The sequence below is a fragment of the Prinia subflava genome, chromosome 8, assembly GCF_021018805.1.
Source record: "Prinia subflava isolate CZ2003 ecotype Zambia chromosome 8, Cam_Psub_1.2, whole genome shotgun sequence".
In the NCBI taxonomy this organism is placed as follows: domain Eukaryota; kingdom Metazoa; phylum Chordata; class Aves; order Passeriformes; family Cisticolidae; genus Prinia; species Prinia subflava.
Genome location: NC_086254.1, coordinates 10,961,953 through 10,989,488, shown reverse-complemented (window position 1 = coordinate 10,989,488; position 27,536 = coordinate 10,961,953). Strand labels below are relative to the sequence as shown.

The window sequence follows — 27,536 nt, the reverse complement described above, 5'->3', positions numbered from 1 at the left end:
TTTTCCAAATCCCTCCTCCTGGCATGTGAAACAGGACCAGAGTGCTTCCTCCTGCCCTTTGGCTTTTGTACCTTTCTGTGCTGTCAGAGGCCTGTATTTACTGTATACGCTATACACTTAGAAAATGCCAGGCCTGTAATGCTGACTGAAGGCAGTTATATGGTGGTGTGAATACAAATAAATAACATTTCCAGTGCAGTAATGGGATAGTCTGGGCTGTCTTGGGTAGGGTGCTGCAATTGCAAAGACTTCTTTTCTTGGTTGATTTTGGATTTCATGCAATCATTGTTTCTATCCTATTATTTAGCCCCAGGGATAGGATTCTTGGAATACAACAATTTCTTGTATAAAGGTCCAGGTTTGAATCCAGCAAGCTCCTTTCCTGTCCTACAGTTTTGCTGTGAGAGGGGGAAGAAGTGCTAGAGAAAAGAGCAACACACACACACAGAGCTAATGAGAGCAAGGTGTGAAAACGTCCTGTTTTTCCTTCCCACCCAGCAGTGATGGACTCCACAGCGAACCGCAGCACCATGAGACGTGGGAGGTGTCACACATGATTTATTCATCACCCCATTTACTGCCAAAGCAGCCGGTCCCCTCTCCTTGGAATGACAAAGAAGGACAAAATGACCTCGGGTAGAGAATTTGTGTGGCCTTGGTGACCCTGGGCTGGAGCAGTGGCCACTGCGCCTCTGGGGCCAGCCAGCAGGAGTGGGGAGCCCAGAGCATCACAGCCCCCCAGGCGGCCCAAGACCATCAGAGCACCACGAGGGGTTAGGGGGTCATGGCCACCCTGCTCCTGGCACTGCTCTGAGCGTACCCACCCCACCAGCTCACAGCTGAACTGTTCTGGAGCTGTTTTGGAGAACCCAGTCCTGTGCTCTGCAGTGAGCAACGAGGGCTCTTCACAGCATCCTGCCATGAACTGGCTTCGAATGGCCCTTTGGGCTCTCTCAATTAATTAGTTTGATGAGGAGCTGGGTTAGTTACCAAGCACATGAGCCTCAGAAGCTGAGTTACACAGCAGCTGTGAACTGGTTTGTGCTCCTAGGCCAGCATAACCAGGGTTGCTCTGCATCTCTCACATGCTTCCACACAGTTTCATGCCCTTTTCCCTTTCTTTCCTATCAAATCCCATTCCTTGGGCTGCTCTCCCTTCTCCTTCAGTGCTGCAGAGGACAGCTTTTCCTATTTCCAGTATGGATCTGCACAGCCCACTCACCTCTCAGTGTCAGTGTGATCTCTGTTATAGAGACATCAAAGCACAGTGTCCTCTGGGAAAAGGAGAGATAAAGGGAGGAGAAAGTGTTCCAGAAGCCTGACAAGCAAAAGTTGTGTTTAGCCCCTTTTGGAACAATAATCTCCCGAAGGTGTGCTGAGCACTCTAGCAACATGCAGCAGGAGCAGTCAGGGCTCTGTGCATAGCATAATCTGATCCTGCTCTGTTTGGATAAGAAACAGAGCTTCATGCTTTTCACCTTCTAGGAAAGAGATTTATTATGAAAATCAGGTCTCTACCTCAGAGCACATAAAAACCAGTTGGCTTCATAACCTTGGGGAAAAAAGATAAATAAAGAAATCCCATGAGACACGTGTGAGAACAGAGGAAGTTTTAAAACATATGTTGGAACATATTGATCCCTGAAAGCCTCCTGCAGCAGACATGAATCTTTTTCATTTCCAGCCCCACTGATAGTTTAATGAGGATGGTGTGTGCCACTCACCTGGATCAATCATTTATGCAGATTGCTGCCAAGCCCCCACCACTGGCTCTGTCTCACCCCAGCAAAGAAGACCGTGCCATGCTTCAGCTGAGCAATATCAAACCTCTGCAGGGAACACTGCACAGTCCTGGCTAGGCATTGAGGTCTCAGGCTCCACGGGCTGCCACTTTTTTTAGGTCAGAGGGAACTCCAAAGACCTACGATCTGACCTGTGGATCAGCATCCCTCCTGCTAGTTCTTGTCCACAGTAATGTCCCAGTGACACCTGGCTTGGTGTGAGCAGAGAGCCTGAAATTGACCCTTTTATTCCCATTTCAGGTACACCAGATTTTTCCTTTTTCTCCTCCCCGAGTGTATGTGGAATAAATATAGCACAGGACTAGGAGGATGAAAAGATGAATCACAGCTATGAAAATATTTGACTATATTTTAAGCAGGACTCCCAGCATGTACAACCATAGCCATCTATAGCTGACGTGCTTCAGAGGCATCAAAGACTGTTTTTTCCACCACTGAGTTACCATTAATTATTCTTAAAATAAAGTTCTACTATGCAGCATTAATTCAGAAGAAACTGTAGGTTCCTTGCTATTTTCTACAGCTTGTTTTCACAATGAATTAATGGGAGCTAATTTAGCACTTCACAACAAACAGGATCAACCACTGCAGGAATACAAACTAGGTGTTGCTTCCCGAATTCTTCCTCCCTCTTGTTAGTGCTTGTCTTTGGCTTTTAATAGATGTAGTACAAAAGGTCTCTCAGTCTGGCAGAGAGTAAATTTGCTGGAAAGGCAGAAATCAGGAAAAAATACAGCATGATTTCCTCCTCTTGTGGATATTAACAGTTTGGCTCAGATACATTGCTCACAGTGGAAAAGGATGGTAAAAAATGGGCTCTAATTCTTTGCAGTATGTTAATATTATTATCTGTGAACAGTGTCGGTGTTGGTGTAGCATGTCCTTTGTCCAAGACTGATCCCAGTTTTCTGAAGTAAGAAGCATTTCAGACCACAGGTGGCACTTTGACTGTCGATCACTTTCTCTAAAAATGCAGGAGATTTTAGTCCTCACTGAGATGGAAAACTAAAATAAGCAATTTGGAAAGCATTCTGCATCTTGGAGAGGCTTTCTATAATTTATTCAAACTCAGCTTGAAATAGAGAAATGGTTTTACCCCCAGAAGCATCCAAAAATACATTGTGTCAGCAAGTGCATTGTGTAGGAAAATCACCAAATCTTCCAAAGCTGGAGGTTGAGGTCCCCTGTGCTAACAAAGGGCTCATTTACAGCTACATCCTGTGGATGCCTGTGCAAGCCAGATTCTCAGCAAGTGTTGGGGTCCAGCTGGTGTGTGGCCAAGAGGCTCTTCAACAGTAATGTCCACACAGCCAGATACGAATTTTGGAGTCCCCCTCAGCCAGTCCAGAAGCTGCAGGGATGCACAGAGGTTCCTTGGGCATTCAGGCTTCTTTCTCTGTAGTGCCAGAGATGGGAGCTAATTTTTACTGCGGTGGTCATCTGCTCTAGAAGGTCACAAGGGTTGGGAGGAAATAGTCCCAAGCTGTGTCAGGGGAGGTTTAGATTGGATACTGGGGAAAATTTCTCTGTGGAAAGGGTGTCCAGCCCCAGAACAGGTTGCCCTGGGCAGCGGTGGAGTCCCCATTCCCGGACAGATTCAAAAGACATGTAGGTGTGGGACTTAGGGACAGGGTTTAAGTGGTGGCCTTGGCAGTGCTGGGGTAACAGTTGGACTTGGGGATCTTAAGTGTCTTTCAAACCTCATTATTCTGTGATTCCATAAAGCTGTTGCTTGCTTTTTTTTTTCTTTGAAGGTGCTTCTATCCTTCTGGGAGACCATGGGTAGAGCAAGTTGGGGTTTCATTTGCATCAGGAACAAAGCCAGTCAGTCCTGGAAATGCTGCCTGTGTGGTTTTAAAGATCTGTAGCAGCAGTTGTGAAGACTGGGGGTGGGGAGAATGGCACACAGAGAAAATTTCCTTCAAGCAATTAAGGAATCACCACACTCATATGATTAACTTCTTGTTCCCAGGTTGAATGCAGAAGCTGTTAGTGGGTGCATTGCTATTCCATACCTGACACGAACAATGGGAATATTTGTTCTGCCCGGGAGGATTACACCTTCCATTAATCTAAGTTTTATTGAAAGTTTAAATAACAGACAGACAAAATTTGATCAATTAGCAGTGTAATTCCGAGGAGATGTCACAGTGAAATTAAATCTCAGGCATTTTTAATGCAAAAAAACCTAGGAGCTCCCTCCAGTTTTCTTTCTCAATATAGTGTTTAGATTTTAATTGAAAGTTTATTCTGCTTTGTGCATCTTCTACTAAATTTTAATTTCAGGCTGTAATGAGAACAGTTTTCTATTACTGTATTTGTAGCATTTCAGAGATAGATCAAAGATGGCTCATAAATGGAGAAAACAAACAAGTTTATGTAGGATCCACTAGCCATGGAAATCTCCAGGAGAAAAGAGATTTATGAGGCGAAAAGGAAGGAACTGGTTCTGTGATGAGGAAGGATGCATGGGGGGAACCAGGTGGCTGTGATTATTGTACCCATGTGCTCAGACCCTGGGGGCTCACTTGGGGCTCCTTCAGGTCACCACCAGTGCCAGACAGCTGGGGCTGTTCTCTTGCTCATCCCACCCCAGACAAAAGCTGCTCCTTGAGCCCACCTTGGCACTGCTACTCCACTGCTTCCCAACTGCCACGGTGCCCTTCCTGCCATCCCTCCATTTTGGCTTTCATTTCCTTATACAATTTCTCTGTCACCAGTGAAGTGTTATTTCCATCATTACTGCTCCACATGTCTTCCATGTTTTTTATCATAAATTTCCTTCTCATACAGCAAATACCAGAAGTGCCACAACCTTCCTGTGAATCTATCTCAGTGCTATCTTTGGAGACATACCTCATCGAAAAGAAGTAATACTGAAAATAGCTGTATATTTTTGGATGTATGTTTTTGCCTGGATGGATCAGGGATCAGCTTATCAGGCAGCTGGAGCAATGCAAATCCCCAGTCTGCACAGGTCTAGTTTTGTTTACACAGTAAGAGTTTCTGGTCAAACCTGGGCCTTGATACCCTTACAAAAAGCTCCCCAAAAGTGACAAAGACTCCAAATTTAAGAGAAGTTACTGGTGAGGAAAGGTTTCTTAGCAATAGTGGTGGCACAGAACACAGCAGCAGGAACTGAGTTGCTGGGTGTGCAGCACACAGGCTGTGATGGCAAATCTCTCTGGACTGCTCCCCTGTCAATCACCATTAGATGAGCAAACACCAGGAGGAACTGATGCTTGTGAAAATTAATGGACATGGCTGCACATACCCAACGTCTGATTATCTGTCACTGTACCTACCAAGCCAATCTGCAAATCGTGGGGCACCAGGCAGCCGAAGCCCTGGCTGGGGCACACCAGCTCTCTGTGGCATAATCATGCCTGGGAGGTGAGGATCTGGGATTTCTCAAGAAGTGGTTTTTCTTGGTAAAAGCAGTGATTAACCTTGCTTCAGTCACGAGCAGCGCTATTTAAAACAACAACAAAAAATAAAAGGCAGCTGAGAGCTGCCTGCAGCTTGGCTCGGGCAGCCGCTCCTCCATATGGCATGTGAAATGCCAGCACATGAAATTAACTCTCATAAATAAGTAATAAGGGCTGAATTGCCCAGATCTGGATGGGCTGACTTCCTGTGGAACACAGCTCTTAACCGTGGCATCATTGTAACTGCAGGTGTTTGAGGCCAGAGTTCCAACAAAACATGTATTCTAGGGAGAACTTGGAACAAAAAAACCACTTTGGGAAGGGGCCAACATTCCAGCCTCATTGTGGGATGTTCAAGGAGTTCCTGTTTTTGTTTTCAGAATTGAATGTTTCAGTTTTCTGACACTTTCCACAAGTCAGGCTCAAGTGAAATTATATTTTGTTCGAACAGAGCCTTTTAAGTAATAGAAATTTTCCCTCTTTCAGCAGAGTCCTTGTATGGGGCTTCTTTTTCATCTCCAGAACATGAGAAAATTGAAATGATGACATTTCCTCTGAAAAATTAGAAAGATTTGTCCCCCAATATGTGTCTCATGTCATCTTTCTCTGACAGTACAGGGGCTTCAGACTGGAAGTCCTATTCCTGCTATAACAGAAATTCAGTGTGCGAGAAGGTGGCAAGATTTTAAGTAGATTTTAAGTGGACTTAGAGTTGCCCATCTCTGACAAAAATAAACACAAATAATCAGATTTTCACAGACCCTGAGGACTTGAGACAGCAGCCTCATCTGCAAGAGGCCTTCCCAACTGCCTGGTGTCTGCTCACAGCACTGGTTCAGATATTGACCCAACCGAAAGGGCCAAGCACCAGTGCCTGAATCTCCCTTTCCAGCAGCACTGTGGGTTCCTGGAGGCCTGATCCTGCAGAAACAATGGAATTTTTCTTCAGTCACCATCAGTGAAACGGAAGCAGTGTCGCTGGGAGTTGGGAATTGATGAATGGTCCCCAAAGTGCAGCGGCACAATATGTCAGAGCTGAGGTTAATGGGGGGAATAGAAATAGCCTGAGCCTGCACAGCTGACATCATCTGCTAAATTAACTGAAAACCAACTCACACTGTGCTCCTGCTCCTCACTTCACTGTCATTAACCCCAGTAAGCAGCTGCAGCACGGTGGTGCCTGGGGTCCACACAGAGCCTTAGGCAGCTGTTGAGGACCAATTGGCACTGCCAGGCTCTGCTGTGGCTTGGACATCACCCTGGAACACTGCTGTGGCGCAGGGTGGCAGGGTCACCCCACCCTCATTTCAGTAGGACACCACGCTTGGCTTCAGCCACCCTTAGGGCACAGAGAGGGACTCACAAAAAAGGGGAAAATTCCACTCAGAATTCATTCCCATGTGTTGCTCAGAGCAGCTCACAGGTGAGACTGTGCATCCCTGTCACTTCTCCAGGCTCTGGTTCCTGGTCAGAGCTGGTACCACTGTGGCCTTCAGAATCAAGCTTGCTCTGCTGCCAACTGAGTGCTTGAGAAATGTTCCAATTGCATTTGGTACTCCACTGCAAAATGCCACCTGTGCTGGAGACCAAACAAATGCACAGCTGAGAAAATGGAAAACCAGGCATTTAATTGTATAATGGCTTCAAATCCTTTACTACTTAATTCCCATTTATAGCATAAATACTGAAGAAAATCAAGTTATTTAAGAGAAAAAAACAGATCCTAATTTCTGTTGAAATTTTGTTGAGAATCTTCACCTTGCAGGAAGAAAGGCACATTCTGAGGCTGGGTTTGGCTCGAGAGGCACCACTCTGCAATGAGAGGCTCCAGCTCTTCCCATAGGTGTGATAATTCACAGTTTTAATAAGTTTTTTCCTGTCCTGAAGGTAAAATACTACACTGAAACTGCCAGAAGCAGTTTTCTTGGTTTGTAGTTCCAGCATGGCCTTTTCTGACCTTTGGACATGTGCCATGAATGCTTTAATCCTGGCAAGGGTTTTATCTTAAGCAGATACAATGAAGGATCTGAGAAGTAGGTCAGGAGACATTAGAGACTGTTTGATTAATTGTAAATTGTGTGCACAGCATGGCTTTTAAGCCTGAGATGTCATTAGTTGGATGCAATGAAGCTGCTGTTTCGTTTTAGAAAATAGTCAAAGGGATGGTTAATAGGGGAGAGAGGAAGGACTGGGTTTCTGGGGACCAAGCACCAGTTCAAGCAGGAGACCACCACCAAGCAGTTGCTTGTGCTTTGTGGTTGCAGCACCCCCACCTGTGCCAGCAACAGGGAGCAGCAGCACCCAAAGGTGCAGGGCGAGGCCCTGGGGTGGCAGTGGGGTTACAGACATGGGAACAGGAGAGCTGCAGCTGTCTCCTCTGCTAGCAAAACAGTGCTTTGGGGACACTCCTGAGATCCTTTCCTAAGTATTGACAATATGTTTTTCCCCCTCACAGTGCTTTACCAGCCTGTGTCTGCCCAGGGTGCAGAGTTTTCATTTCTTTTAATGGTTTTCGAGAAATTATTGAGAAATAAAAATACATTCCAAAGTTATCTTCAAGGCTTACTTTAAATCCAGTGCAAATGCTATTTTTCAAAGCTTTACGGTCCCCAAATGATTGTAATGGCATATTGACTGGCTTTACGGGGGCCTTGGGAGTTCAGAAAGGAAAAAAGTAACTTAGCAAGGAAAAACACATTCAGTATATATACATTAAAGTTTTTAAAGTTCATCTAATCTGTCTCTAGTTTTGGTGTTTATCAACCAGACACTGTCATCAAGGTTAACAACACTTTCCTGTTCCTGGAAATGTTGCAGCAGCCAGTTGACTGGAGCTCCTTCTTGCCTTAAGGAAGAGAAACCCACCCATCTCACAGGGCCCTCACACTTCTGAAATCACCACCGGGAGTGAGAGCTTGGCCTCACAACACTTCTCTGCAACTGCTGGAGAGCCTGAAATGTCCATGTAACAGCATTAATACAAGATGAATGTAGCTCCATACCCTGGATCTGCTTAACCTGATGAATAGTTTCAGTTAATGGACAGCAAGAGGAATGATGCTCAATAAATTTGATTTTATGAGCCTTTCACTTATTTGCTGTGCTCATTAGGTCGGAAGTTAGGTAATGGTATGTGTCCATTAGTGCATTAGCTCAGTGATGAGGGATCTGAGTTGGGAAAAAAAGAAAATGGTGGAAAACCCCCTGAAGCCACATGCATTTACTAAATCTTTACGAGAGGAAAAGATTGTAAGTGATGATTGTAATGGACACTGAGCTGGAGAGGCATCAGAGTTTGGTTCAGGTGGAAAGTACAGCAACCTCTGAATGCCCTTCTTCTTCCCACAGCATTTGGTCCATGTTCCTCCTGCCATGGGGGAGCCTGGGACAGCCACAGGGCCTGTGGGGCAGGGATGGGGCTGCTCATGTTCTGTTGCAGGAAAGTCTCTGTGCAGTGCTGGTGTGATGGGCAGCCTGGGGCTGCTCCTTCCAGTCACAAATATATGACCCAACTTGTAACGACCAAAATAACCATTTCACTGATAACCCTTTCTTTTACTCATTTCCTTCGAATTTTTTTCTCTGCCCAGGCAAACTAGTTTTTAAAATCTCTTTTCTCAATTTCTTTGCTACCCTTGGATTATTTACACACCCCACAAAAAGCTGTTTACTCTTCTGGGTAATTCAATGAACATTCACTTGCTTTGAATTAATATACAGCGAGGTTCCAAGTGCAGGCAATTTACTTGTAATTGGAATATCTCCTTACCCTGAAAAAAACATCCAGCCTCCCAAGTTAGTTTTCACTAGTGCCATTAATGCAGCAAGAGAGCCAAATTCCCTTGTTTATGTGCTAGCAAGGAAATATGGGGCTTGTTAGCAATTACGAGGTAAATTTTCTTTCCCTCATTTCCTGGGGGTGCTTCCTCTGTAGCTGTGAGGACTGTTGAGGGTGACTGGAGTCTGTCCCATCACTGCCAGGGCTGGGTGAGTCCCTGCTGTGGTAGTTAAGCAGTTTGCCCATGATGTGTTACAGATGCTGGAAAAGAGTTTAGTGGGTAGAAGGGGTTTGCAGCAGTGTGTGGAGGAGCAAGGCACAAAGAACCTTTTCAGCAGTAATTTGATCTCACCTGGATACTCATCAGAGATATGTACTTTAAGCTATTTCTAAACCAGGTGACCACTGCAGAGAGCTGTGCCTACAGGATTTAGTAGGAATTCTCTAAGTCTGGTGCCCGATGAATTGCAGTACCCCTCGTCCAGCTGGGGATTGAGAGCTCAATCCAATGACAGCATCAGGCTCATCAGCAGACATGTTTCCATTTCAATCTGCTGGGTGCACTCTGACCACAGACAGGCCATGGCTGTGATAGAGACCTGTCTGTGAAACTAATAGAACCTGATAGATAGAAAATGAAATCTATTTGCTCTGCTGTGTTGTATGCTCACTTCCCTAATTTGATTCCATTTACAAGGGGTACTTACAAGGCTGACACTTCTCCAGGGGTTTCCCGAATAATGGAAACAACTTTGTTAGGGACTGAAGACAGGGAAAGAGACAATAAGTTGCATTTGTTTGACACAGTTTTGAGGTCCCAGTGGGAGCACTTTGAATCTGTTCAGTCCAAAGAGAGAGTTCCTGTGTCTTTCAGAGCCTTTTTCTTCCCTTAAACTTTTCACCCCATGTAGAACCTCCTGCCCAGGCAGGACATGGTTCTCAACCAGAAGGGAAGACAAAATGTTCTGTGGCTAGTTACACTCCTAGGTGTGGTTTACTGCTGGATGTGGCTGTGAAAACAGCTCCCATGTGGGATGACAAGTCTCAGAGCAGCAGGGTCCTCCAGCAGCCTCTCCTGCTCTCAAGACATTCTTTTTCTCATCGCATTTACTGTAGAACTGGAAATCTTCATGATGAAAATATTTTTGTTGATTGTTATGCTTTGCTTTTGAGCTGTGAAAATGTGTTTGCAACAGAGTTTGGGTTAACACCCTGAAAATAAACAAGTGTGAATATGGCACTGATCATACTAGCACAAAAATTAATGTTGTATATGCAACATTAAATACTGCTAAAGAATTTAATTTAATTAGGGAATCAGTCGTTATGAAAGCCAGCAAGCTGACAGCCCAGAGAGCTGAAATCTGACCATGGCAATAGCGGAGCACACACGATCTCACTGGAAGATGCCCCTGTTGGCTCCTTCATGGTGCACACCTGGCCCTGCTGGCAGGGGGACAGAGCAGGGTCCATGTGCTGCCAGCCTTGTCCTTCTCTGCATAAGCAGGGACTGGAGTTACAGAAACCATCTTTAGGGACCCAGTCTGGGACAATATTCAACTTCAAAAAGTCTCTGGGTGGAAAGGAGTTCTAGTCACTAGAACTGACCTGGGGACAATATAAACCCATGGTCTAGAGAAGAAATCCTTCAGAACCCATTAGAAAGCTCTTGAGCTAACAAGTACACTTCAGACTCCTTGACACCTGCTCACAGAGGCAGCAGAGGGCTGCAACGAGGTCTTCTCCCTCCTCTCCTGCCCTTCACAGCCCCTCTGCAAGCCCCTCAGGGGATTTGTGGACCCTGTCTGCAGCCCCAGAGCTGCTGTGACACCGGCTCTCCTGCGCATGTGGTACCTGCCACAGGTGGCATCTCCACAGACGTGGCAGTGGAGAGTGCTGCGGCCTTGGCTTCAGCCATGGAGAAGTTGTGGGTTTGTGGACAGTCCCCACACAGCTCAGATTGGGAGCGATGTTGTCTTCCCACCCAGTGCAGTCTTTACTCCCTGAGATTGAATTGACAATGGGTGATTAATGCACTCTTTGGGAGAGGACATTAACTGAGACATCCTATTTACAAAGAGCTTCCTAGTGGTGGCCTCAGGAGACCAGGGATCCAGACAGTATAGTGTGTGTTGTTAGTAATGTAAAACGACACTGTTATTTGTATTGCATCACTGAACTCCATTATGTCTTTTATTCACCTTATTTCCAGGACAAATGCAGTTCCCTGTGAAGCCATCGCCAATCTGCACCCATTGGCAGGTCACCAGTTCAGGTTTTATGCCACAAAGGAAACAGGCTGCTCTGAATCCCAACAATACAAGGCTTACAGTGCCACTGACTCAGCATGATCCAACTCCTCAACTCCCACAGCACTCCTGGTTCCTCACTGGCCACCCTGGGCACTGCCAGCAAAGCCACCTGAGCTGGCAAGGATGGGAATGCGCAGGGACAGGGGCACTGGCAGGACCTTATCCTCATGCCAAGGTCTTTTTCCTCTGCTGGTTCTCAGTGGAGCTTTCCCTGCACATCCCCTTGCCTGCTTGTTGTTAGAGCTTGTCACAAGCATGGGGGGGTCTCTGTTGGTCACTTGGTCCCTGCCTTCTCCCAGAGCAGGTCCTGGCTGTGCGACCGCCACTGGTGGCAGGGCTCAGGCCACCTCACACGCTTCCCTTGCAGGTCTTAGGTCCCTTGGCAGAGCTCTGCAAGCAGCTGCTTCTGTCTCTCTCTGCATTAAGATTAATGTTTGAACAGCAGTTGCCCCATCCATCTCTCTGGTAGGCTTCCTCCAAACAAATGGCAGTAGGAGGTGGCATCTATTTGGGAATGAAAGGGCTTCAATCTGTTTATTCCACATGTAACTGCTCTCTCCTGAAATGTCAGATTGACTCTTCATCTTCCACGGGCTGTGGTGCGAGCGCATCGTGGCGAGGATGGGACCGCCTCCCTTCATTTGCAAGGAAAAAGAGTCACTGAGATTGATTGCACAATTGAATATGCAGCATGGTAAACAGTTATTTGGAAATTATTGTTTGTGTTTAATTATGACATACAGAAGTTTAACAGTCATAAATTTTTCATTGGAGTTGGAATGCAAATGTAAGCATTAACATGCATCAACGAAAGACACAAATCAGCACTACCCACAGCGCATCACACGACCTGAGGCCAGCAGCCCCACACTGTTCACGGGCATCCCCCTCCTCAGCATCACGGCCCAGAGCTGTCAGTGAGCTGGGAGTGGCTCAGAAACCAGAAATTACTTGCTTCTGCTTGGTTTGTTCTCTGAATAAAGTCCTTAAGGCAGAGCAGTGGCTGTAACAGGCAGTGAGAGCTTGACTTCCCCTTTTGGGGTGCAGCCAGGGGGAAGAGGGGACTGTGGGTTTCTAACTTCCATCCTGGCAAAATAGGAAAACTTTCTGGTTTCACTAAAGTGCCTTGTCAGCACTTTTGCTGCTGTCAACAATTCTTTCCAACAATTATCAGATTAATTTTCTCCATCTTTTCTCTCTTTTTATTCTTTTCTTATCTCTTTCTTCTTCATTCCCTAGCATATGCACACGGACACATGCTGTGGCTCTTGGCAATTGAAGAAAATGAAAAATAGATATGTAGAGGGAAAAAAAGTTTAACAGCAAGAAAAGATGTGCTAGAAAAGAGGGTGGTAATAAAGGGATCTAATTAAAATGGAAAATTTCTATGGGAAAAGGAAGAGGTTTTGGGGGAGGCAGAGGTAGAACATTGTTTCCATCCATCGTGCTCATTTTTGGGAAGAAGCAGCATTTCCCAGCTGATTAAAAACTAGTGTGATAATGACAGATGGATATTTTTCTTTGTATTTCTGAAGCAAATCTCTCATGGGACAAAACATATCACTCAGTGAGTTGCATAATGTTTAATTCTGTATTAGGCAAAGAACAAACTGTGTCTTTGTATTAGTATTCATATGTGAGCAGAAAGGTGAGCGCACGTTTTCTGAGCACCCACCTATGCCACCAGAGACAACAGTTTTGGGGAGGATTTTAGGGAGAGACAGGAGTCCAGAGGCTCTTGTGACTGTTTCAGGGGTTAACAAATGGGGTATGGATATCTCAAAATAGATGTCCAGAAAGGGCTGACCTGTAGCTGAAGGATATGTTTGAGCAGTGCTGACCTCATCATCAAAGTTTGAGATGAAATATCTCCCCAGATGGGTTTTGTTTATGATATTCTCAAGCCAGTGGAGCTGTGATTTACTCTGCAATGGCAGAGTGCCCCTGCAGAGTGGCCACCCTCTGCAGGGGGAGAGCAAGGGGTCACAGCACTGGGGACATGTCCTGCAGCCAGTTTATGGCCACGCTGGTTCTGATGCCTGAGCCGTGGGCGATAAGGGACTCACTTCTCCTTCAACACGGAGTGCCCAAACACATCACATTGGGGCGGGTGGGGGAGGTGCCAAGAATTTGGATAAATGGCCCTTGACTGTATTTCTGCATATTGTGGCTCTGTGTAGCTGTCAAATTACCCATGGCTGATCTCACTGATTTTGGCATTTCTTTGTTCCTTGACTGATAAGGGTAACAGGGCAATCTGTGGCCATTGGGACACAATGAATAAGTTCTGGGAAAACAAGTTCTCCAAAGAGGAAACTGTCTATGGGAAGGGGCGATGTGGGATGTGGGGTGGAAGTGATAAACCAGAGATGTGGCAGTGGGAATGGCTTTTCTGAGCTTTGTCTTAGGATTATTCCTTGCTGTCTGTCAATTCTTGGTCCTCTTCCCATGTTCTGGTTTGAAGGATGCCTTTGAAATGAGGGATGAGCCATAATGAGAAAAGAAATGCAAATTAATCAAAGATGACACTACAAATGATGTGAAACATAATTTCTTTGGCATACTGTTCCAGCATTTGGGGGTCTGCCTGTGTGTGTACACAGGCACATGTACATGAGTTGTCACCGTTCATTGTTATCGTGCTCATGAAAGATTCTGCAAATATGAACATTAATAGCTCCCACATAGAGGTGTGGGTGACCTTCACTTGGAGCTCTGGAGCTGGATTCAGAAGCCATTGGTTTGCTTGCTGTCAATTTTCCTTTGTGGTTTCAGGTACAATCACGAGTGGCAGCAACAGTGACAGCGGGTCTCACTGAGCAGCCGAGCCTGAGGACCAGGAGGGTAATGGTGAGATACACCTGAGGTGGGCTGGGGGAAAGGGGAGAAGGGGGAAAGGAGGAGTAATGTGGTACTCAGGCTGTATAGCTCCAGTGGAAGGGAAATGTACCTGTTAAAGAATTGAGTGTGGTTCTAAAAACCCAGACTGAGGGTATTTCAGCTTGGAATGCAATTCTTTCCTGCAAAATCTTTTACTGCCATGATGCTGGCTGTGAAGGTGAGCACCAGAGACTGTCTGCCTATGACTTTGCAGAATTTAGTCAGCTTGTGAGTGAGCAGTGATGCATGAATAACCAAGAGAGAATGTGCATCCTTTCATGAGTGTTCATGCTAGATCTGTGTCCTGAGAGGAAAGCGATATTTGGGTCACAGGACAGGACAGGGCAATGGGAACCATAAATGCCACAGGAAATAATAATGAAAGAAGCAGTGAGTATTGAAAACTTCCCTAGTCAGAGATGGTGTATCACATTTGTTCTGTGTTATAAACACCATTTTGAGCTCTTGCATGTCAAGTAAAGAGAAAAGTAAAATGAAAAAACATTGTAATGGGTTAGAAAATGCTGAACAAGCCAGCTCCATTCAGCATAAGTCTGCGACATGTCAGAACTGGCAAAGTATTTCACTGTGCAAGTTATTAAAAACTACGAAATTGTGTACAGTGTGAGGTGTGATGGTGATTGATTGTGTGCACTCAGAGCTCCGTCGGGTCAGCCTGAGCCAGGGCATTAAACACGCGGTGACACGGCGGGAGTCACAGTGATCGCTAACACGCTCAAAACTGTTTTCACTACTCTGCTAAAATAAATACCTCAGTTCTGCCAAAACATATTAAAGGTAAAATGAGTCACCACTAAGGCAAACTGAAAGAAAATTCCTTTGAAGGAAGTGAACACAAACATAACTAAAAGCAGTAGATTAATGATTGAAATATAAACTGCAGATGACAGACAAACTTTTTCTTACTGATTTTCCAGAGGAAAAGCATTTATTGTGTCTTTTTCACTGTGTACTCTGTCTTCCCCTTGCAGCACCACACTGTCCTGAGAGCTCTGAGCCTTTATTTGCCCAGACTCCATCCCCATGTCCTGCTGGGTGCGCTTATACACGTAACCATATAAACGTGTATGTTTCTAGAACAGTTAAATGCTCCTTTTTGTTCACCGTTTTTTTTTTTTTTTTTTTTGCTACATATATGCACATTGCATACAGTGTGTAGTTAATGGGCTGCCTCTCTGCAGTCAGGCAGGTGCAGGGTGCTCACACACAGCCCCTGTGCTCCCGGTGTCACTGGCAGTGGTGGCACTGTCACCGCCTGCCAAACCCGCGCATCCCGGCTGCGGGCTCTGGCTCATTAATGCCATCCTGCCAGAGGAGCTCCAGGTGCTGAGTCACTCCTTTCTGGGTAAATATCAGGGTAAAAAGACATGACATTTTCTGGGCCGTTCTTCTGTATTAATAAGATTCTAACTACGGGGTGACCTTTTCACAAAGGATTTGTAAATGCCAAAAGCTGCATAAAAATCTCTCTTTCTCAGGCAAACAGAGGCATCATAACTTTTCATTTATTTCTCAAATGGTGTTTTCCTGTCTTTCCCCCTTTTATCATCTCTTTCCCCTGAATGGATGTAGTGACAGCTTTACCTCCAATAACAGCTATGAAAGGAAATGAGAGAAAATCAGTGATTGAATCATTGCCTACTCAGGGGATCATTCTGCTCAAGAGGCTGAATGAATGAAAACAAACAGCACAGGGATGATGCCTCAGCAAGGAGGGATCAGCCTCTGCAGGAGAGGGAGAGCGGAGCTTGGGCTTGGACATGGGGGAATGCTGGGTGCTGCTCCCAGTTTGTGTGTAACAAGGGCTTACACTGTTTCTTACCAGTGAACCACATACGCACACAGAGAACAGGAAAATCAGCATCAACCGACCACCCGAGGCTTTTATGTTACATGGCATTTAGGGTATTTGATTTATCAAATAAATGCTGCCTTTGCAGCAGACTTTACACCCTCTTTGGGTGTATTTCCAACTGTAGGAAAAGGTCATAGGAAAATAATAACAACCAAACAAAAACCCAACAGAGCAAAAGGCTTATAACTTTACCAGTGGAAAGCTGAGGCTTCATCCAAGAGCAGGACACTGGTGTACACCACCAGGCAATACATCACCATCACCCTGCATTGTGTCGAAGGCGCCCTGAAAATCACTGCATTGTCCTAATTAATACATTGTTTAAGGAAACTCTTGTACTTTTTTGTTTCACCTCCGTGATTACCTTTTTCCTCTTTCTGCATTTCTCCTGTCTTTTCATCATCAACTAACATAATTTAATTCCTTATCCCTTTTGCAAGAGTCCAGAGCCTGCAGTTGTCACTGTCAAGGTTTCAGCTTTTCCTAAACTGCAGCTTAAAAAGGAAAAATTGAGGCTGGATCTGAGTCAAATGCAAGTTTTATACTTTAATGTTTTATCACCTCAAAATATCATCCTGCTTTTAATTTCCTGAGTGATTCTTATGCCCAGTGGAGCAAATGCGAATACACTCCCCCATTCCCATGCAGGTTTCTCCCAGGTTTTCTCTTTTTCCCTCCTATTTCTATGAGAAGTGTATGATCAAAAGGAGCAAAAAAGGGTAGGTGAGATCCTAAGGTGTCATCTCAAATATTGAGGGTTGATACGAAAACAGGAAATATGTCCATGATTGAATAGGAATGTATGCCACGTAGACATGAAAACAGCAAAAACTTATACCTGATGTACTGGTGAATTATCTAGAAGTCTGCATGTCAGAACTCTGGAGCAGGTTCTTCAGTCAAGGCCAGGACAAACCATCCCCTGACGATTCCTTCTGTGGTGTTACCCCTTGAACGTTTCCATCACAATCCAGGTTTCCCTTCAGCAGCACACAGCATTACTTCTTGTTCTGCTTGCACTGACTAATGAGAGTAATTGGTCTCTATCCTCTTCATAATGTCCCTCTAAGTATTTGTAAAGAGTTATCATAGCTCCCTCCAGTCCTCTTTTCGCTTCACATAAAGATTCTCAATTCATTTTAATTCATCCTCCCTGACCCTCCCTCCCACTCCCACTTTACATATTAAATAATGGAGCCCCATTACTTTGCAGACATACCACATTTGGAGGAGAGAATGAAGGAGGGGACAGCAGCATGCACTGGAAAGACAATTGTGAATTCTCAAGTGACCAGCAGCTTCCCCTGTGCGTGGACCACTGCTCAGGCTCTGCAGCTCTGCAGTTTGGGTGCAGGAGCTCTGCAGCAGTTCCACGTCTTTCTCAGGTCCCACCACAGCAGCAGCTGAAGCCTCACCAGCCCCGCTGGGCCCTGCTGTGCCACGCCAGGACATGCAGCACTAGGGGGTGCAGAAACGCCAGCAGAGGCCCAGAATCCCCTCCTGCACTCTGTGACATTAAGATGAGGGTTAATTTGGATTAGCAAAATGGAAATGTCAAGCTTCATTTATATTCTGGCACCCAGTGTTAATTATCTTTCCCTTTTTTTAGTAACCATTCTTGTGTTCTGTTTCCTCACTTAAAGCTGATAATAAGCTGTCCATCTATGTAACCATTCTGCTGCCACAAATCATGATGGATATGGAAAGAAATAAAATGTAAATCTAATGAGACCTTTCTCAGAATGAGACAAAAAAAAATGAACCGTGTTCTTTAATCATCAATGTGCAAAGGAAACCAGAATGAATTTGTTTCAAGGAGACCTCATTTCTATTTAAATGTAAAATACATTGAAATGTTTCAAGCACCCCAGAAAACTATGGATTTCTGATAAAAGGCTAAGTATTAGCTTTGTAATCCCAGCCAAAAAAAGCCCCATACCAACCCACAAACAAATTCAACCCCCTGGTGCTGCAAAGAGGCCAATGGTTTCTCTTGCTTAGACTTCCCAGAGGGAAAAGCAGAACTCCTTAGACATAAAGTCACTGAAAACTTTAATCACTCATTTGCTCTACGGGACAAAGACTCATCAAATTGCCAGCATCATCATAAATACTGATAGAAAAAGCCTAATTCTGACCTGATGCTGTTATAAATAAGAATATCATTGCATAAAGTCAATAAGAGATCATGAGCATTTTGAAAGGTTCAGTCCTCTAACCTTCTTCCTCCTTCCTTCCCCCTCCCTGTTATCATATTTTCCCCCATTTGTGTTTGAAGCTACATTTCTAATCACATCCAGAGTAAAACACACTGCCTGGATATAGCACCCACTTTACTGCCGTGATCCAAGTGTTTTAGAGCATATTCCAAATGCTGTGATCCTGAAGGAAGCCCTGTATCAGGAGGAGTTAGTAAATTTAGAGTAGTGGACCCAATCTTTGAGAACAAAGAGGGTCTTTGTTTGCCTTCTGAACAGAGGTTTCAGAACATACTCAGACTGCATCCCTCTTCTTTGGGCATATAAAAGAAAAAAATTAAGAACTCATTAAGAAAAGAAAACCAGACTCACTTCTGTGTGCTCAGAAAATGAGGCTTTAATGAGCATCAGATGCTGTGGAAACCTGCGGTGAGATTTGTGTAAGTGGTGTGAAGAAGGTGAGACTCTGGATGTCTGTTCCTTATGCTTGGTGCAATGGGAAGGGGCACCTCTGAAGTCCCCAGACGCTGTGTAATTAAATGGTGAGATGTGTGATGGCCAGAAGGATAAATGGGTTCAAAAAGAGATTCAATTAATTCAGAGGAGAAACCTATCTGTGGCTATTAAGCCCCTTGCTCCCAACACAACTCGTGGCTCAGGAAGTCTGTAATCTGCTAATTACTAGAAATGGAGAGCCTGATTGGTAGGCACAGATCTGTCCAGTTTCTGCTGGACACAGGGTACTGGCTTGGTGATTTTAGATGCTCCAATGTAACAGGTCTTTTTTTGGGTCTTTTAAAATCACCTTAACGGAGCCTCTGTGGTGCCCTCCTTGTCCCTGCTCCCCCAGGCTCTGAGCATTGTCACTGTGCCACCTCAACCCTGTCCCTTCAGGATCCTGTCATACCCCCAGTAGAGCTCCAGAAGATCCTAGCATCATTTTGTTTCCATTTCATGTTCACCTGCCCTTTAGGTTTTTGAAGGGTATTTTTCCCTTCGCGTTTCTTCAGTTATTTGGATGATATTTTATTACTGCAATAAAGTAATTGTACTGGCACAAGATTAACATTAACATTTGCAGTGTGGGTTGAGAAAAAACCACTGTCTTTAAGCCTCCACAGCAAAAATGCTCCTCAGCAACAAATGAAGGTGCCACAGCCCAAGTTTTCCTGCAGCAGAAATCCCTGCTTCTCCTCCGGGACTTTGGACTTGAGCATCTCCACCACCAATGGCACTAACAAACAGCAAAGTCAAACATTTTTTTCTCAGACACCCAGTCCTTGTGATTTCAGGTGTGATTTTGTTTCCTGATTTTATCTGCATGAGCAGTTTTGAATGCTTTTATAATTTGCTTGTGCTTCCATTTTATCACATCTGTCTCCCATCTGTTATTTTTATGGATTACATTCCCATTCTCTTCTCCTAGCTTGACTGTAAAGCTGATGTCACATCCTAGAAACTTATCACTTCTTTCAAAAAAACTTGTGCAGGATGGCATAAGAACCACCTGGAGAAGGATGGATGGATCTGTTATTAATGATTTTCTTTAGCAAGAGCCCACACAACCACTGTACTTGGTGCAGGTGCATGTTTTCTTCTCACTGCACCTCACAAAAGCCTCACTGAATGAACAGAGACCAAGTGTAAACAAAATGTTAGTGATACAGGGGTGTTTATCTGTTATATCCCACTGCACTGGGAACAAAACAGGAACAGAGTGAGCACTCCAGGGCTCCAAGCTCCTCCCTAACGCTTACCCCAGAAGACAGAGATGCACGGGAGCAGAGAGCTGGTCCCCAGGGATGTTCCATCATAGTAATGGAGTTTTGTTCAGTTTGTCAAGTTATAGCTTGCTCCTGTTACCCCCCAGTGTCTGGGGCTAGTGACATTCCATGAGCTGCCCAGGGCTGCAGAAGGGAGAGGGAAATGAAAACCCAGCCTCTGGACCCCCAAGCTGAGCTATCACACTTAAAAGTCCTATCACACTTAAAAGACAAAAAAGTAATTTTGTCACTGTATCATGACAGCCATCCTCCTCCTGAGCCTTGCAGAGCATCACTGACCAGGGATCCTTTCCCAAAACATCTTTGAATCCATGTTAATTCACTGCAGCTCTCACGATGTGACTTTGGGTCATTCTGGGCAGGTGGCTTTGGTCTGCAGAGCCTACATAAGGAAAGTGAAAGGGGCTGCAGGACTTGTGCACTGATGCCAGCTTGGCATCAGGTGGGAGAATCCATAATGTGCAAAATAAATACAGATTTTCCTAATGTTTTCTCCAATACTCAGTGCTCAACCTCCGATAAACAACAGATGAGTCCCACATGTGTCGCAGGTTTGGGCCTTATTTGTGGCAACACAGACTTTTTCTCCTTTTATAATTTTCCAAGCACAAGTATAATTAGCTCTGGCCTACTACCAAGAGGTTTATTAGAGCAGCAAGGGATGAAACTAATGATTGTTAAGAAGATCTAATTCCAAGGATACTGAGTTGTTGATTGCACCTTTATGGCTGCTAACCAGCAGCTCTTGAATAAGGACTTGTGGATTTGTTTACCTTGCCAAAGCACTAGAGATGCAGACAGTCACTAAAATTCAGAGGTTGAGGCAGAAATCAATACAGAGCTGTTGAACACCCTCCTGTGCAGCTGGGAAAGACTAATTGCTGATGAACCTATGAGTCCAATAAAAATGTGCATAATTTAAATTGTATTAAAACCATAAGCTGCTAAAACATCAATATTTAAACACCATCCCACCATCCCCTGCAGTGTCACCAGGGATCTTACAGGAAGAACAGATATTGCTGAACATAAAAGCGACAAAGGAGAAAGAATTGCCTGAAATATTTCTTTCACCAAATTCCTGACATGGATTTGAATAGAAGTGTCACATGGGAAAATTTGTCCCCAGGTGTTCTTCCTCTTGGTGCTAAGAACGGCTGCCAAAAGAGTTCCTAGTCCCCAGGCAGGAGAAGTGGAAGCCAGAGGAATGCATGGAGTTGATTCTGTGGGAGCAGCTCCACAGGGAGTGTGTGCCATGGGACGTGCTGGGTCACCAGGTGTTCTTGGAGTCCCTCTGTGACATTAGATGGGGCTGTCCCAGGGCAGCTCTCCACTCACACCCGTGAGCCTGGGCAGAGCTTTCTGGTCTCAGTATGGTCGGGGAAGCCAGACAAAACTGTTTGCTGGGATGTACCTCTTTCCATGGGATTTTCACTGCTTGAACTGCTTCAAGCAACCAAGTCAACATGAACACAACTGGGACTGAGTCACAAGTGACTCAGAAGCTCCTAGGCCCTGCAATGCTCAACATGTCCAACCACTGGTTCAGAGAAGTGAGGGTGGCTCCAGAGAATGAATTTTCAGCTGCCAGTCCTCAGTCATTTATCATATGCTGTCCAGCATCGCCTCACACTGCGTGCTTCAAACACCAGGATGACTGGATGATGCAAAAGAAATTTGCATGGTGACACCAGGAGCCAGGTGTTGCTGCTGAGGAGTGTTTGGGGACAGCATAGGCAGCACTCCCACCTTTGATTTTGGGTGAGGGAGACATGCTTGCTTCTGAGGATGTTTGTTTGCAAAGACAGAGGTCCGTGGCTGGCAGAGGACTGAAATATGCTGCTTAAAACTACCAGCTCCGAAAAACTGGCCATGGGTGACACCCACTTGACAGCTTCCACAACACTGTGCCAGGCAGTTCTTCCCTGTCCTCCCCTGATACCGTCCAAAGCAAGTAAAAGCTGCTGGAGCTGCAGCTGTAGGAGGAGGTTCACTGAGGACTGACCCTTTGACAGCACAGTCCCATTCCCAGTCTTTTGACCATCCTGGCCACAGCACGCACACACAAAATCTGCACTGTGCTGGCTAATTTGCACATTGACTAGCTGACTTTTCAGGAGACCTTTGCACTACCCAATCCAGAGCTCACCTGCTAAGGATAATGCATTTATCAAGAATCTACCTGTCTGTGCTGTAAAAGGTGTGCACGTGGTAAACCTCCATCATTTTCTTAGACACTCTGGGATGCATACCATGAAATTTAACAAGGTGTGTCCTATACAGGGCTGTAACATTGCAGCTGTGTGCACTAATTAGATAACACTCATTATTGTTCGTTCAATTTGCATTTGTAGAGGCGGTGCCAGCGCTAGCTGCGCTCTGGCCCTGATTGATTGCTCCCACTTTGCATTCATTAGGAAGGTGGCCTCAGCACAGTGGTTTTACAGCGTGTTTGCTACCACTTAACTGGATATGACAGTCAAATGCCTTGAACTGTGTCTCTTGATTAACAATATTTTGCAAATACAGTGCAGGCTGTTTGAACAACCTGACAGGTGATGGTGGGGCTGGGTGAGCACTGCTGTCACTCCCTGCAGAGCCTCCACCTTCCTGCAGGCCAGGTGGCAGAAACACCACTGTGACATAAGGGCTGGTGACAGCTCACCAACACATCAGAGTCATCAGTGACCGTGTCCACTGCTCATCTCCTCCACTCAGACATAATTGACAGAAATAAAGAGGATTTGACTTTGTCAGGCAATACCAAGCCTGTGAACCTGGGACGCATGCAGGTCACAGTGACCTCAGTGATTTTTCCTTCTTGTCCCCTTCACAGCTGCAGAGCAGGGTTTGCTCTGGTCCATCTCATCTTCCCCTCCACTCCAGGCACTGTCTCAGGGAATCGGCAGAGCCAGGGACTCATCTCTTGCCTGGGTTGCTGTAGCAGCAAACAACAGCCCAGAAGTGCCCACTGCCTCAGCCCAGGGACCTCAAGACCCTCTGGTCCCAGAGCCCCCCACCCTCCAGTTCTCCCTGGTTCAACCCTTTGCCACCAGTCACTCAGGCTGCCAAAAGGAGGATGCTGGGCATGCAGGGAACCTCCTCTCAGCACATCCTGTGACATGGGACAGCTGCTTCCCTGCCAGGGCAAGGGCACTGCATGCAAGGTGATGCCATTCAGTGCCGGACTGATTTCAGGGGATTTTTTCCTCACACTCACTGTTGCTAGGCTGCTGACACATGGCAGCTCCACAGCCAGAGTGTTTGGCAGATGAACTGTCACTTCGGCTCATTCCAGGGTGAAACACTGTCACTTTTCCCTTTTGCATATGCAGCACGCACTGGGGAGTTCAGGTCTGTGCACAACAGATTTATTCAACAGAAATCGTTTCATTTCTGCAAAGGAAATATGTTCCACTGCTCCTGCAGCTGACAGGCTCTGGCATCAGTTGGAGGCTGAGGCTCCAAAAGGAAGGAGAATATGTTTATGGGATGAACCACAGCTGTTTGCAGTATTCCCCTGCCCTAGCAATTATTTTAATAGAAAGAATTCCTGGAGGGTTATTTGGCTTCACATGGCGCACGTCGTGTTCACAGTCACTAGTTCAGGTATCAGGCGAGAGAACCTCTGAAGACAGTTCTGCTCCTGTAAAGCATTTTTTAAAAAGCAGCAGGCTGAATGCTGCAGCCTGCTCACACACCAGAAAATACTTGCTCCCACGGGTAGCACAAGAAATGGTAGGAAAACTGGTACATTTACATAATCTGCATTATCATAAAGTTGTTTATCAGCATCGCTGAGCTGCCCAGCACTCCCAGGATGTAAGAAGAGATGCTGCCCAATGCAGACAATGCTGTTTAACTTAGAGACACAGAAAAGGTGGGCAAGACACTTTCCTGCAGAAAAGTTGAATCACCTGGCTCCATACATTTTTCCCTTAGGGAGAAGAGGTAGAACCTCCCCAATTTGTCCATGGTTCCATGGTTTCCATGGGTGCCTTTTCTGCCCCTGTGGAGCAGTTCCTGGAGGGAGAGTCTCCGGCCAGGCTGGCTGCAGGAATACAAGAGGGGGTACTTGCTCCAGTGCTGTATTTCCACAATAAACTGGAGTCCATTTAAAATTCAGCAGCATTGTGTGACTGTGTTGCTGCTTTGCCTCAGAAATAATCAGTCAAGACAGTCCTCAGACACTGCTGCTCATTAAATATAACACCCGAATTCCTCCCTGAAGGGGAAAGTTCCTCAGGGACTGGCAATATTTTAGCCTGCTTGCCATCTGAGGGCTTTAAAGTACTTCAGAAGCATTAATTAAGTCTCAGGACATGCCTATAAGATGGAAGTTTGGCATTTACTCAGCAGTAAGCAGCACAGGGGCTGCAGGCTGGGGATGCTCCAGGACTGTGGAAGTTTGGATCCAGTATTGTGAATTTCAGAGCGTCGCTGGTGCCAGCACAAGGGAGGGGAGAGTTCATCCCACCAACAGGACTTTAGTCACACTCTTATGAATGTATAAATGGAAGTTAAATGCTTTAGTACTTCTGTGGAAATAGATATGAGAAAGAAAAACACAAGTAAATAAAATCTCCCAAGTGATGCTTCAGAAAACTGTTCAGAAAAAACCAAAACCAAAACAAACAAAACCCCCCAAAAAACCAACCAAAAAAACCACAAAAACAAAAACCAACAACAACAACAAAAACCCCACAAACAAACAAAAAACCCACAAACAAACAAAACCACCAAAAAAACCACCACCCCAAACAACTGAACAAATATCCTGTCCTGTAACTCCAAGGGGAAACAGGTAAGGGTTTGTGTCACCAAACACAAACAGCACAAGTGCTGTTCACATACAGAAATGCCATTTCTTACCTGAAGATTTAGATGAGAAGAGAAGCTCAGTGATTTTTGTCAGAGCCTTTAGTTTCTCTGCAGAGAATATTAGCACACTACTACTGACAGAACATCAATAATGGGGGAGGTAAACACTTCCAAAGTGTTAATTCTCTCAGCATTGTGAGATCCAACATATGCATCATCACTGTACATCAGCAAGGGATAATATGAGCAGCCACCACAGTCTAAAATACAACAGTGCAATCTGCTTCTGAAAGAGATTTCCATGTGGGAACAGACAGTGTTTCAGCAGTTTCCCATAACAACACCACGGCCTAACACAGCTCCTGGCTGCTGGAATCTGCCTTTGTCACAAACAGCTTTGCAATAAATGCACATGGTGTGGATGGGCACAGCCCTATGGCTCAAGCACTCAGTAGCCATGGGAAAGGAAAAGGCAAGGGCAAATGGGAAAATCAATGTCACCATGCAAACTCACCCTGAGCAGCACTGGAGGCAGCTTTCCCTGACTTCCCAGGGCAGGCTTGGTTTGACCTGCAGTCTGGATGCCCCGATCATTTAGACTTTATGAATACTTAATTCCCCACCTAATTGCTTCAGTACCAAGTAGCTTTCCTTTATTGTGCCTTCCTTCACCCCAGAAGGAGATTGAAGGCAAAAGGATCTCCTGGACCATCCTCTGGCCACAGAACATAGGCTCCTGTTTGGGATCATACAGTGATCTCTGACTCTCTGACAAGAGCTGGGTAAGAGACTGAGCAATCCGTGTCGCTATCTGCCTTCCCTGTGTTTATCCAGGACACTACCAGATCTGGGCAAGTGATTATGCACAAATATTTCTTAGACTTTTTTTTTTAGTCTTGACCATTTTCTCACTCCTTTTACATGGGGCTTTCACTCCTGTGACTTTATTCTACCAGCTCTGTAGCTCTGTTTAGTATCAAAGTATTCACTGAAGCAGCAAATTATACATGATTATTGGAGATAATTCACTGAGAGTGAAGTGATAAATTAATAATTAATTCTCATTATTAGCATTGTCGCCCTGTTATCTGGAGGCCTCTGTGAAATCAGGACCTCATTGTGTTAGGTACTGTACCACCAAATAGGGACAGGCAGGACTCAGCCTGGGGAGGTGTGTTGGGCTGGGACAGCATTTCAAAGCCTGGTGGGTTCTACTCTGAAGGAATGCCCAGAGGTTCCCTCATTTCCTTCGTGTGTTGGGTTAGAGGGATGCTTTCCCCTGGTGAGCTCTTCACCCCTCATTCACATTCCCGTGAGGGCAAACACCAAGGACAGCTCTTCACATCCTCTCACTAACCAACACCTCTTGCCACATAATTGGTTTTTCTGTGGCCATGTTATTTCTTTGGCCTGTTCTGATCTTTGGCTTAGAGGTTTTTTTAGCCTCAGCTCCAGCTTCTAAGTCAGGAAGGTGAAACGCAGGTGCTGAAGCTGCTAGGGAGAAGGCAAAAACCCCACAGGGGAAGAATTGCCTCCCTCCTGCCAGGGCTGCCGTTTGCAGAAGGTGATCACTATGATGTATAACTGTGGAACTCCCCCAAAGCACACACAAATAAAACAGGGAATGAGCTGTAAAATATGTTGGAGTTGGAAAATGAATGAGCTCTGTCAACTATTTAAAAGCAATCCAGTAATGTGAACAATCAGAAGTGAAGAAAAATCAATACACTTTTCATGGCGCTGAAATGGAAAATAAGTGGTATTTTACTCTGGCAAAATCCATGCAAACAAAACCCAACAAATTAATTCTGCTTGTCAATGAATATGGTCATGTCTTCAGCAGCAGAACCACCTCCCAGAGTATTCTCTTCAGCCCCAGCACTATGCTAGTGATGTAGCAGAATTCCCACTGATCAGTGATACATGATAGAGAATTGTGAACATTAGAGAATTACGTGTGCTATTCCCGACACATTCAATTTGTTTAACAAATAATTCCTCTAGGAAGGCTTCAAGGAAAGCAAACAGACAATAGAGCACAGCAGATACAGCCCTGTCCCTACTTCCACATGCCAAATTCAGACAAAGCACCAGAGCAAAGCAAAGCATCACAGTCCCTGTCAGACAATTGGAGACATGATTAGAGTGTTCCAAAGTGGCCATTTCTACATTCCAAATTGCAGACAGCATCCGACTTTTGGTAACAGAGGAGACGTGGCCTTGAGGGTACAGGAAGAAGCTCCTGTAGCAGCTCAGGAGGTGTGAGGGCCCTTCCCAGAAAGAGCTTGATGGAAATTGGAAGGGGCGAAGGTGTACTGTGGGGAGGAGTTCAAGGGGAGATGGATCACTAGGTAGAGTGTGGTCTCGCAGAGCTTCACAGAGCCACACAATTTCCCTTGCAGGTCTCAGTGCCAGGCATGCACAGAGACAGGTCTATTCTTTTTCCTTTCCAAACTTTTCCTCTCCTACTGGACGCAAGAAATTACCAGAGCCAGAAACAGCACAGAAATTAAAGACCGTGGCACTGACTGTAAGAGAACTGCCAGATGTGCAGCCAGCTTCTGAGCCTTGGCCAGACCTGTGTTTGGCATTATTGAGGTTCACAACTATTCAGCAACCTTCCCTCTGTATCCCAGCAGCAAAGCTCATGGCTGACT

At 45.4% G+C, this 27,536-nt stretch overlaps 1 long non-coding RNA gene across 3 annotated transcripts in view; it reads left to right on the top strand.

Annotated features, from left to right (window-relative positions):
- The window catches only part of LOC134553383 (uncharacterized), a 146,690-nt gene that overhangs the window by 115,909 nt on the left and 3,245 nt on the right, over positions 1–27,536 (top strand). For all 3 annotated transcript variants that reach the window (XR_010081081.1, XR_010081083.1, XR_010081082.1), the window contains one exon: positions 14,096–14,170. This is a non-coding gene — a long non-coding RNA (uncharacterized LOC134553383). The remainder of the gene's footprint in view (positions 1–14,095; positions 14,171–27,536) is intronic.